The sequence below is a fragment of the Musca domestica genome, unplaced genomic scaffold (genome assembly GCF_030504385.1).
Source record: "Musca domestica strain aabys unplaced genomic scaffold, Musca_domestica.polishedcontigs.V.1.1 5, whole genome shotgun sequence".
Classification (NCBI taxonomy): domain Eukaryota; kingdom Metazoa; phylum Arthropoda; class Insecta; order Diptera; family Muscidae; genus Musca; species Musca domestica.
Window position 1 is genome coordinate 657,674 of NW_026712346.1, and position 13,292 is coordinate 670,965.

Consider the following 13,292-nt stretch of genomic DNA (forward strand, 5'->3'; position numbering starts at 1 on the left):
TGACGTGAGTATTTCGAGGAGTTACAAACGGAATGACAAAATTAATATACCCTCCATAGTATGGTGGAGGGTATAAAAAGGGAGATGTTTCTCATTTTTCAGAGCAAACTATGAAATGAAATTGAATTAAAACATCTTACGTTTAATCCTGAAGCGCTGACGGTAGTCCCACTATAAGTCTCGGCTAGAATATTTGATAATGGTACAGTTCGGAACCCCGTCTGTTTTTTTATACCCTCCACCATACTATGGAGGGTATATTAATTTTGTCATTCCGTTTGTAACTCATGTCAGACCCAACAAAGTATATATATTCTTGATCAGCGTAAAATTCTAAGACGATTAACCAAGTCCGTCTGTCTGTCTGTCTGTTGTAATCACGCTATCTTTCGAACGAATTGAGATAGAAGGCTAAAATTTTGCACACATGTATATTTTGCCAGTAGGCAGGCTAAGTTCGTAAATGGGCCATGTAGATCCAAGAAATCATATAGCCCCCATATAACGGTACCTCCCGATATTCGGTATTTTGATGATTTTAGCGACATTGTTTACCGGAATCGTTTAAAAGTTGGCATTTGAAGTTCGTAATTCGTTCGTAACAGCCTAAGACAGAAAATAATCTATGTAGGTCCACGTCTTCGTATAGCCCCAATATAATGGTATCCCCCGATATTTGGTATGTTGATGATTTTAGCGACATTATTTAACGGAATCGTTCCAAATTTGGTATTTGAAGTTCATAATAGATACTGCAGCATAAAACAGAAAATGGGCCATGTAGGTCCACATCTTCGTATAGCCCCCATATACCATACCCCCCGGTATTCGGTACTTTGATGATTTTAGCGACATTATTTACCGGAATCGTTTCAAAGTTGGCATTTGAAGTTCGTAATAGATGCTGCAGCATTAAACAGAAAATGGGCCATGTAGGTGTAAGGTGATCTTCTTCGAATTGAGATAGAAGGCTAAAATTTTGCACACATGTATATTTTGCCAGTAGGCAGGCTAAGTTCGTAAATGGGCCATGTAGATCCAAGAAATCATATAGCCCCCATATAACGGTACCTCCCGATATTCGGTATTTTGATGATTTTAGCGACATTGTTTACCGGAATCGTTTAAAAGTTGGCATTTGAAGTTCGTAATTCGTTCGTAACAGCCTAAGACAGAAAATAATCTATGTAGGTCCACGTCTTCGTATAGCCCCTATATAATGGTATCCCCCGATATTTGGTATTTTGATGATTTTAGCGACATTATTTATCGGAATCGTTCCAAATTTGGTATTTGAAGTTCGTAATAGATACTGCAGCATAAAACAGAAAATGGGCCATGTAGGTCCACATCTTCGTATAGCCCCCATATACCATACCCCCCGGTATTCGGTACTTTGATGATTTTAACGACATTATTTACCGGAATCGTTTCAAAGTTGGCATTTGAAGTTCGTAATAGATGCTGCAGCATTAAACAGAAAATGGGCCATGTAGGTGTAAGGTGATCTTCTTCGGTTCGCGTTATTTAATCTTGTTTTTTTATTATAATGTGGAATTGTTATAAGCAAGCGATGTGGAATTGTTATAAGCAGCACTGAACTCAAAAAATACTTTTTTGGCAAAAAAAAGAGCGAAGTAATAGCAGCGCTGCTTGTTTTTTGATGCTGAGCTATTTTGATGTAAAAGCTAATTTCATTTTAGTTTCAGTCGCTCACTGCTATTTTGTGTTAGCTGATGATTTCAAGTAGCATTAGCTCGAAGTTCTGTTTCAAAGAACTAAGATATTTGGGATACATTGTTGGAGGTAGCAAACTGAAGACTGATCCAGCGAAAGTGGAAACGGTAGTAAAGCAGGATAGAAGTTTAATGGGTACCGCAGCGAGGTAACGAAGCTTTATAGTCGACTTTGTCACCATTGCGACTCGAAACCCTCAAAAAAGGAAAACGATTCACAAAGGAGGCCAAGGTGGCATTTGAAAAATTGAAGGAAGCTCTTATAAGTATCCCCGTCCTAACACACCCGGACTTTACCAAACGCTTCAACGTTCAGTGTGATGCCTCAAACTTAGGAATAGGAGCTATATTGTTCCAAAGAGACGATGAGATATTACTATGTGACTAAGAGGGAATGTTCGGCGGTGGTGATGACCATTAAAAAGTAATGACCATATATTGAGTTGATGCACTTCACAGTTATAACTGACCACAGTAGTGTTTTTCATGTCACATCGAGATCTGAGCGGAAGGTTAGCCGGACGGAGTCTACATTTGCAGGCATGTTCTTTGAGGCAGAGCACCATAAAAGTACCCAGAACATAGTACCTGATACTCTGTAAATGTATGATATGGAGTAGATTTTTCTGGTGAAGTCCTTAATCTACCTTGATTCCTTAGCTTTTAAAACAGATGAATACTTAGCCTTGATAGACACAATCGAAAATAATTCTTCACAACTTCCTGATCTAAATGTGGTTGATGGTTTTGTATATAAACAAACTCAGTTCTACGATGGTATTTCCCTTAACGAAGGTTTGGCCTTGAAGTTATGGGTACCCAGCGAAATGACCCAGCAAATTATTGAAAAAGCACACTATCCACTACTAGTCAGTCATGGAGATCTCCCCAAGACACCTCGGAGGGTAAAAGAGTATTTTTTTCTGGCCAAGTCTGAATACGCAAGTTAGAAATTTTGTACAGAATCAGAATTTAAAGAAAAGCCTTTCCAATGAATTTATGTAGACTTTTTAGGTCCTTATCCACAGCCAAAACGGGAAACTGATTCATTATCATTCTGGTAGTCCACCTTTCAGAATATGTCTTGCTAAGGGCTATGGCCAAAGAAAATTCGAAAAATGTAGTAAAGTTTTTAATTTGGAACCCTAAAAGTAATTGTGTCTGATAATGGTAAACCATATATTAGCATAGAGGTAGAATACCTTAAAGGTTTAAATTAAAGCGGAGATCCCAGGATGAAATATAAACTCACAACGTCTACTCGAAAGTATTTAAAATAAACTCTTAATTGTAACTTAACTTAAAGCTACCTTAATTTTAAATTTTTCCTATACTCACCCAAAATTCGCAAGAGTGCCGGAAGAAAGTATTGCCTGAATTGGAGACATTTTTATTAGTATTATTTAAGATATAATATTAAGAGGACTAACCTGAATTTCTACTTACTAAGTGTCTTTTATTATTCCCAAGTTTATACTAGCTGTATGACAGCTCTTTCTTCATGAGTGTATGGGTAAAGGTTGATACATTTCTTCAGGCAAAGAAGAACTATGAATTAGTGAAATGTTATTATGTTGGACTGTTGACAAAAAATAAATGAAGAAGTTAAAAATGACAAGTTAAAAAGCAGGAAACTCGGCCGGGCCGAAATGTTCAAAAAATAAAATCCTTAAAGAAATTCTGTTAAAAATTTAAAAATAACGAATATAGCCGTTATATTGGAGTCTATACGACGTGGACCCCAACGTACATAGGCATTGTTTGTCATAACCATGTTCAAATTCGAAACTTGAAATAAACGGTGAATAATATAGCTAAAATAATCAAAATATCGTATACAGGGAGGTGCCGTTATATCGGAGCTGTGCGAAGACCTAGATCAGCATACACAATTTGTTTTCACAGGCTGTAGCTTCCATTACGAACTTCAAATACCACATCTCAAACAATTTCGGTGGGTACTATACCTAAGCTCGTCAAAATACCGAATATAGGGGGTACTGATATATGGGGCCTAAAAGAAGACCTGGACCTGCATAGACAATTTTCTGTCTTAGGCTGTAGTATCCATTACGAACTTCTAATACCACATTTGAAACAATTCAGGTGAATAATGTCTCTAAAATCATCAAAATACCGAAAATTGAAAGGTACTATTATATGGGGGCTATTTGAAAACGTAGACCTACATGGCCCATTTACGAACTTAACTGCCTACCTGCCTACTGGAAAAATAAACATGTGTGCAAAATTTTAGCCTTCTATCTCAATTCTTTCGAAAGATAGCGTGATTACCACAGACAGACGGACATGGCTAAATCGACTAAGAATTTTTCGCTGATCAAGAACATATATACTTTGTTGGGTCTGACATGAGTATTTCGAGGAGTTACAAATGGAATGGCAAAGTTAATATACCCTCCATAGTATGGTGTAGGGTATAAAAATGGGTATAAAATGTCAGTCTCAAGCCATACTTACAAAGTTGTTTGGCTAAAATTTGTTATAAAATACAATATTTACGTTTATAAAAAGGGAGATGTTTCTCACTTTTCAGAGCAAACTATGAAATGAAATTGAATTAAAACATCTTACGTTTAATCCTGAAGCGCTGACGGTAGTCCCTCTATAAGTCTCGGCTAGAATATTTGATAATGGTACAGTTCGGAACCCCGTCTGTTTTTTTATACCCTCCACCATACTATGGAGGGTATATTAATTTTGTCATTCCGTTTGTAACTCCTTGAAATACTCATGTCAAACCCAACAAAGTATATATATTCTTGATCAGCGTAAAATTCTAAGACGATTTAGCCAAGTCCGTCTGTCTGTCTGTGTGTCTGTCTGTCTGTCTGTTGTAATCACGCTATCTTTCGAACAAATTGAGATAGAAGGCTAAAATTTTGCACACATGTATATTTTGCCAGTAGGCAGGTTAAGTTCGTAAATGGGCCATGTAGATCCAAGAAATCATATAGCCCTCATATAACGGTACCTCCCCATATTCGGTATTTTGATGATTTTAGCGACATTGTTTACCGGAATCGTTTAAAAGTTGGCATTTGCAGTTCGTAATTCGTTCGTAACAGCCTAAGACAGAAAATAATCTATGTAGGTCCACGTCTTCGTATAGCTCCTATATAATGGTACCCCCCCGATATTCGGTATTTTGATGATTTTAGCGACATTATTTAACGGAATCGTTCCAAATTTGGTATTTGAAGTTCGTAATAGATACTGCAGCATTAAACGGAAAATGGGCCATGTAGGTTCACATCTTCGTATAGCCCCCATATACCGTACCCCCCGGTATTCGGTACTTTGATGATTTTAGCGACATTATTTATCGGAATCGTTTCAAAGTTGGCATTTGAAGTTCGTAATAGATGCTGCAGCATTAAACAGAAAATGGGCCATGTAGGTTCACATCTTCGTATAGCCCCCATATACCGTACCCCCAGATATTCGGTATTTTGATGATTTTAGCGACATTATTTACCGGAATCGTTTCAAATTTGGTATTTGAAGTTCGTAATGGATTCGTAATCCTAAGTCAAAAAATGAGCCATGTAGGTCCACGTCCTCATATAGCCCCCATATAACGGTAGCCCACGATATTCGGTATTTTGATGATTTTAGCGACATTATTTAGCGAAATCGTTCCAAATTTGGTATTTGAAGTTCGTAATAGATACTGCAGCATAAAACAGAAAATGGGCCATATAGGTCCAAGTCTTCATATAACCCCCATATACCATACCCCACGATATTTGGTACGTTGATGATTTTAGCGACATTATTGACCGGGATTGTTTCCAATACGGCATGTGAAGTTCGTAATGGATACTTCAGCCCATGCCAGAAAATTGTCTGTGCAGGTCCACGTCTTCGTATAACCCCCATATAACGGTACCCCCACATACGGTATTTTAATGATTTTAGCTACATTATAAACAGATTTTTCTTCAAGTTTCGCATTTAAATACTGTAACAACTTATGACAAAAGTTGCCTATGCAGGCCCACGTCGTCGTATAAGCATTCGGAATTCTTAAGATATTAACAGAATTTTTAACGGATTTTATTTTCTGGAAATTGCCAAATTTGTACCAAATGTTGGAGGGTATTAAAAGTTCGGCCCGGCCGAACTTACAGCTTTTTTACTTGTTTTTTTTTTTTCTTTCGAACAGGTGTCCAACCTCGAAATAAGATTACAAATTGAAGCACTCCGGTTTTACCGCTCTAGTTAATGTCTGCGCATCCGTAGCAGTCACCTGTCTTTGGCCATATCAGTCCTTCACCCGCCTTACGACACTTGGGTCTGGAAGCCAGAAGACAAAAGAACAAATACACCTCAGTGTATTTGCACACTATCGTATCCGACATTCCGTACAAAGCTGAAGGTATAGTCAATGGTACACCTGTTGAAAAAAGGAGAACAGGATTACTCGAACTTACCATCAAGTAATGCCAATAATGTCGTGCTAAGATCGTTTAGTAATGTCTGGGAAGATAAAAAAGGACTTATTAGTATTAGTATTTTTTTTTGTATTGTTCACTGGATACGTACAAATTATATCAAATTTCGCAATACGGATATATTTTTATTTTAAGTTGTGTAGTGAAGTAAAAGTGATAGTGATTCCTACAGCTCAGGTAAGCTTCTATTAAATAAATAAAAGTTTTATCTTTTATTTGTAATTTTCGTCTTATTTTCCGCTAATTAAACATACCCCCTTTTTTCTAGAAAAAATCCTTTTTTTTAATTACAAAAGCAATTCTCTTATGTTTCCGGGTTCATTCAGATAATATTTTTTTGTTTATTGCATACGTTACACATTTAGCATTTCTATCAAAAAACAGTAGCCACAGAATCCCGCAGATCCATTAAATAGAGCACCTCAAATTATTTTCGTAAAAAAATTAAGAAAAATCCATTAAAAAAATGAAAATAGTAACCCGTAAATGTCTATTTGAGCAAATGCGATGTGGAATTGTTATAAGCAGCACTGAAATCAAAAAATACTTTTTTTTGGCAAGTATTGATCCGGCGAAAGTGGAAACGATAGATATATTGAGTTGTTGCACTTCACAGTTATAACTGACCACAGTAGATTTTTTTCATGTCACATCGAGATCTGAGCGGAAGGTTAGCCTGACGGAGTCAACATTTGCAGGCATGTTCCTTTGAGGCAGAGCACCATAAAAGTACCCAGAACATAGTACCTGACACTCTGTAAATGTATGATATGGAGTAGATTTTTCTGGTGAAGTCCTTAATCGACCTTGATTCCTTAGCTTTTAACACAGATGAATACTTAGCCTTGATAGACACAGTCGTAAATAATTCATCACAACTTCCTGATCTAAATGGTTTCGCCTTGAAGTTATGGGTACCCAGCGAAATGACCCAGCAAATTATTGAAAAAGCACAATATCCACTACTAGTCTCTCATGGAGATCTCCACAAGACACCTCGGAGGGTAAAAGAGTACTTTTTTCTGGCCAAGTCTGAATACGCAAGTTAGAAATTTTGTACAGAATCGGGAAATTTGCAAAGAGACGAAACCATTAAAGAAAAGCCTTTCCAATGAATTTATGTAGACTTTTTAGGTCCTTATCCTAGAACCAAAACGGGAAACTGTTTCATTATCATTCTGGTAGTCCACCTTTCAGAATATGTCTTGTTAAGGGCCATGGCCAAAGAAAATTACAGAAATGTAGAAAAGTTTTTAATTAGTGAAGCACTTCATAAATTTGGAACCCTAAAAGTAATTGTGTCTGATAATGGTAAACCATATATTAGTAAAGAGGTAGAATACCATAAAGGTTTAAATTAAAGCGGAGATCCCAGGATGAAATATTAACTCACAACGTCTACACGAAAATATTTAAAATAAACTCTTAATCCTAACTTAACTTAAAGCTACCTTAATTTTAAATTTGTCCTATACTCACTCAAAATTCGCAAGAGTGCCGGAAGATCCAGTTGAATTAAGTTGAAAGTATTGCCTGAATTGGAGACATTTTTATTAGTATTATTTAAGATATAATATTAAGAGCACTAACCTGAATATCTACTTACTAAGTGTTTTTATACCCTCCACCATACTATGGAGGGTATATTAATTTTGTCATTCCGTTTGTAACTCCTCGAAATACTCACGTCAGACCCAACAAAGTATATATATTCTTGATCAGCGTAAAATTCTAAGACGATTTAGCCATATCCGTCTGTCTGTCTGTGTGTCTGTCTGTCTGTCTGTCCGTCTGTCTGTCTGTCTGTCTGTCTGTTGTAATCACGCTATCTTTTGAACGAATTGAGATAGAAGGCTAAAATTTTGCACACATGTATATTTTTCCAGTAGGCAGGTTAAGTTCGTAAATGGGTCATGTAGGTCCAAGTTTTCATATAGCCCCCATATAACGGTACCTCTCGATATTCGGTATTTTGATGATTTTAGCGACATTATTCACCGGAATTGTTTCAAATTTGGCATTTGAAGTTCGTAATGGATACTACAGCCTAAGACAGAAAATTATCTGTGCAGGTCCACGTCTTCGTATAGCACCCATATAACGGTACCCCCCGATATTCGGTATTTTGATGATTTTAGCGACATTATTTAACGGAACCGTTCCAAATTTGGTATTTGAAGTTCGTAAAAGATACTGCAGCAGAAAACAGAAAATGGACCATGTAGGTCCACGTCTTCGTATAGCCCCCATATACCGTACCCCCCGATATTCGGTATTTTGATGATTTTAGCGACATTATTTAACGGAACCGTTCCAAATTTGGTATTTGAAGTTCGTAATAGATACTGCAGCAGAAAACAGAAAATGGACCATGTAGGTCCACGTCTTCGTATAGGCCCCATATACCGTACCCCCCGATATTCGGTATTTTGATGATTTTAGCGACATTATTTACCGGGATTGTTTTAAATTTCGCATTTGAAGTTCGTAATGGATACTTCAGCCCATGCCAGAAAATTGTCTGTGCAGGTCCACGTCTTGGTATAGCCCCCATATAACGGAACCCCCTATATTCGGTATTTTGATGATTTTAGCTACATTATAAACAAATTTTTCTTCATGTTTCGCATTTAAATGTTGTAATAACTTATGACAAAAGTTGCCTATGCATGTATACGTCGTCGTATAGACATTCGGTATTTTTAAGATTTTAACAGAATTTTTAAAGGATTTTTTTTATTTTATTTTTTTATTTATTTATTTATTTTATTTTTTTGGAAATTGCCAAATTTGTACCAAATGGTGGAGGGTATTAAAAGACCCGGCCGAACTTACAGCTTTTTTACTTGTTTATTATTCCCTAGCTGTAGGATAGTTCTTTTTTATGAGTGTATGGGTAAAGGTTGATACATTTCTCCAGTCAAAGAAGAAATAATCCTAATCGAAGTCTTGGACCTGCATAGACAATTTTCTGTCACAGACTGTACTTCCCATTACGAACTCTAAATACGTAATTTGAAACAATTTCTGTAATAATGTCCCTAAAATCGTCAAAATACTGAATATTGGGAGGTACCATTATACGGGGGCTATACGAAAACGTGGACCTGCATAGACAATTTTCTGTCTTAGGCTGTAGTATCCATTACGAACTTCAAATACCAAATTTGAAACAATTCCGGTGAATAATGTATCTAAAATCATCAAAATACCGAAAATTGAAAGGTTCTGTTATATGGGGCTATTTGAAAACGTAGACCAACATGGCCCGAAATTAACTGCTTACCTGCCTACTGGAAAAATAAACAGGTGTGCAAAATTTTAGCCTTCTATCTCAATTCTTTCGAAAGATAGCGTGATTACCACAGACAGACAGACATCGCTAAATCGACTAAGAAATTTTCGCTGATCAAGAATATATATACTTTGTTGGGTCTGACATGAGTATTTACAAACGGAATGGCAAAGTTAATATACCCTCCATAGTATGGTGGAGTGTTTAAAAATGGGTATAAAATGTCCGTCTCAAGCCATACTTACAAAGTTGTTTGGTTAAAATTTGTAATAAAATACAATATTTACGTTTATAAAAAAGGGAGCTGTTTCTATGAAATTGAATTAAAACATCTTACGTTTAATCCTGAAGCGCTGACGGTAGTCCCTCTATAAGTCTCGGCTAGAATATTTGATAATGGTACAGTTCGGAACCCCGTCTGTTTTTTTTTTTTTTCATCCGAACAGGCGTCCAATCTTCTAGACTCTAAAATCAGACATCAGAATTTCGAAATAAGATTACAAATTGAAGCACTCCGGTTTTACCGCTCTAGTGATTGTCTGAGCATCCGTAGCTGTCACCTGTCTTTGGCCATTAGTGCAATTCTTCTTTCGCCGTGAAGCAGTAACCGTTCGCACTTTGGCTCGGGCCAAGAAACTATTGTACACTAGGTCGCAGATCAGTCCTTCACCCGCCTTACGACACTTGGGTCTGGAAGCCAGAAGACAAAAGAACAAATACACCTCAGTGTATTTGCACACTATCGTATCCGACATTCCGTACAAAGCTGAAGGTATAGTCAATGGTACACCTGTTGAAAAAAGGAGAACAGGATTACTCGAACTTACCGTCAAGTAAGGTAAATAATGTCGTGCTAAGATCGTTTAGTAATGTCTGGGAAGATAAGAAAGGACTTATTAGTATTTTTTTTTTGTATCGTTGATTTGATACGTACAAATTATATCAAATTACGCAATACGCATATATTTTTTTTAAGTTGTGTAGTGAAGTAAAAGTGATAGTGATTCCTACTGCTCAGGTAAGCTTCTATTAAATAAATAAAAGTTTTATCTTTCATTTGTAACTTTCCTTTTATTTTCCGCTAGTTAAACATACCGCTTTTTTTCTAGAAAAAATCCTTTTTTATTACAAAAGCAATTCTGTTATGTTTCCGGTTTCATCCAGATAATATTTTTTTGTTTATTGAATACGTTACACATTTAGCATTTCTATCAAAAAACAGTAGCCACAGAATCCCGCAGATCCATTAAATAGAGCACCTCAAATTATTTTGGTAAAAAAAATTAAGAAAAATCCATTTTTTAATATGAAAAATAGTGAAAATAGTGACCCGTAAATGTCTATTTGAGCAAATGCAACATCAAAATTTTCCAAGTTTGGATGAGAAATTGGAGTCTTTGGAAAATTAGTTGGTATTGTCTTGCGAAGACACTGTGGAGAGAAAGAAGAGTCTCAAGCATAAATTTTTGCACATCATACATGAATTTAAACTGAGATGGCTAAAAGCGCATTAAGTTGAAGAAGTTTTTATGAAAACCAACCAGAAGTGGCTGGAAAGCACTTTTGAAATACCAGTGCATTCGCTTAATCAACCAGGTCGTCCGAGCTCTAAGTTTTGAGGAAATTCGAACGGATGTTGATGGTGACATAATTTTACATGCTGCACAAGTGGTATTGCAAACGAGTGGACAACGAAATGTCCCAAAATTGCTCAAAGAAATTGGAAGTTCAACAACAAAGGCTAGTAAATATAGAAAAGCTTTTTCCAAGACCAATGAAACAATTGCTCCTTTGATCCCGCTCCAAGCACTCATGAGAGGACATAACACTCATTAACCAGGAATTAATACATAGATTTAAAATCTTATTCGAGGCGATTTCAAGTGCACACAAAATAAATACAAAAAAATCAAAGAACATGCCCTCAACACCGCGCAACTGTATGTGGAATTATACGACTGGCATCATATGACTCCATCTATGCATAAATTACTATTACATGGGGCCACCATCATAGATAATACACTGCTTTCAATCGGGTAATTGTCGGAGGAGAAAATTATTTTTAAGCCATTAATGTCCAAAAAATATATCGACCACTGTGCAGCGTGGCTTGGTACCTTCCCAATTGGCTACGGTCAATTTAAATCAACTTTAAATATAAGCTGCTTTTATTATTCTCTAATTTTTGGCGTACCCCATCGCAACCAAAAAAGAAGAAAATGACACAGGATTACATTTTAAATTAATTTGTTTTTGCAATTTATTCTAAGATTTGAATTCGAATAATAAACATAACATGTAAAATTATTCAGGAATTGCTTCCGTCATTGGATATTTAACATAGTATAATTTTTGTACATATTTTTATTAAAAAAGATAACTACCTCTTCGGTTTCGGTAAAGACAAGTTTGGGATTCGATTGTAGTTTATGTCAACGTTTTCTATCATTCTTTTCTTGACATGTTTCAGATTTTCTTTTAAGATTCTGAGTAAAGTCCGGTATGATTTTGGTTTTGTTTGTTCAACCGAAAAGGTCTGCAAGTAGCAAGAATCAACCACTAATCCGACGAGCCATAGCCGCGCTAAACACCAACATGTCGGCAACGCCACTCAATGATCGAGTTTTCGTTATTTTTCTTAGAACACGGTTGTTACATCCTTTACAAAATATATCGGTGTCACACGGCGTCAGTCTGGAAAACGGTGTAAATTCTGATTGCTTATTCCCTTTTTGAGCCATATGAGATTCTAGTTTCACTTTATTTTTATGTGCCCATTAATTTCTATAAGAATCAATGACCTCTAAATAATGTGTTCTGTCTAATCTATGGATGTAATCTTCTATGCTTGCTAGACTTAGGATCGATGTATATTGAATATCTCAAGCAGATTTTTACGATTTTGTTTGTCCATCCTTTAAGTGAATTTGTTCCTACTTTAGAGAACATTTTTAATTCAACAGAACTTACAAAGTAATCCAATCAAAGAGTCAAATTATTTTCTTTTTGGGTTAAATAACAAAACCAACAAATTTTGTTTTAGCTAAACTTAGATGTTAATTCCCCAGTGATTTTTTATGACAAGAAGCAGGGTTGTCAGATATGACGATCTCGATTTTTTGGCGGTTTATAGACAGGTTGGCGATTTTATAGGCGAATTGTAAGAAATTAGGATTTTTTTTTATTACCGAAAATATGAATACTTTTAAGGTCTTGCACAATTCTCAATATCAGAATGTGACAGTCATTTATTGCAAACATAATTTATGTTGTCGAGAATTCATTATAAACTAATGAGCTCTATTAGATGTGCTAGAAACCTATGGACAAAATTACATTTGGTCTGTAACAGAATTGCAAGAATGTAAAATTTGTAAATGAAATAAAAATGTACTTGATTTTTGGAGGACAGTTAATTATTACAGTGATTCCGCAAATTAATACCAACAGATGTTCTTTATATGTTAGTTAAGGTGTGAGTATATAAGCAGCTTGGTATCAAGGCTAGACATGTCGAATTATAGGGAAAAACGGCTGAAGGAGTCGAGTGATATGTCACACAATATGCTATGCGAAGACTTTAAGATGCTTTTGTACTCACACCTATACTTAAACAAATAATGCCTGTATTGAAAGTGTTTTTGACTTACATTTGTTCCCCTTATTTTCCTCAAAAATTAAACAGTTTATTTTGTTAATTTTTAAATTTTTATTTCAGCTTTATTTGTTTATTTATTTTAGCCTAAGTTTAGCATAATATAGATTTAAATAGGGAAAATT

At 35.8% G+C, this 13,292-nt stretch overlaps 1 long non-coding RNA gene across 4 annotated transcripts in view; it reads right to left on the reverse strand.

Moving 5' to 3' along the window:
• LOC131804839 (uncharacterized) overlaps nt 1-13,292 on the reverse strand; it is a 51,385-nt gene that overhangs the window by 19,199 nt on the left and 18,894 nt on the right. For 3 of the 4 annotated variants that reach the window (XR_009343332.1, XR_009343330.1, XR_009343329.1), the window contains exons 3-7: nt 10,034-10,299; nt 7,694-9,974; nt 5,935-6,156; nt 3,167-3,284; nt 3,075-3,109 (exon numbers count right to left, since the gene is read on the reverse strand). This is a non-coding gene — a long non-coding RNA (uncharacterized LOC131804839). The remainder of the gene's footprint in view (nt 1-3,074; nt 3,110-3,166; nt 3,285-5,934; nt 6,157-7,693; nt 9,975-10,033; nt 10,300-13,292) is intronic. The other variant, XR_009343331.1, reaches the window with a different exon arrangement.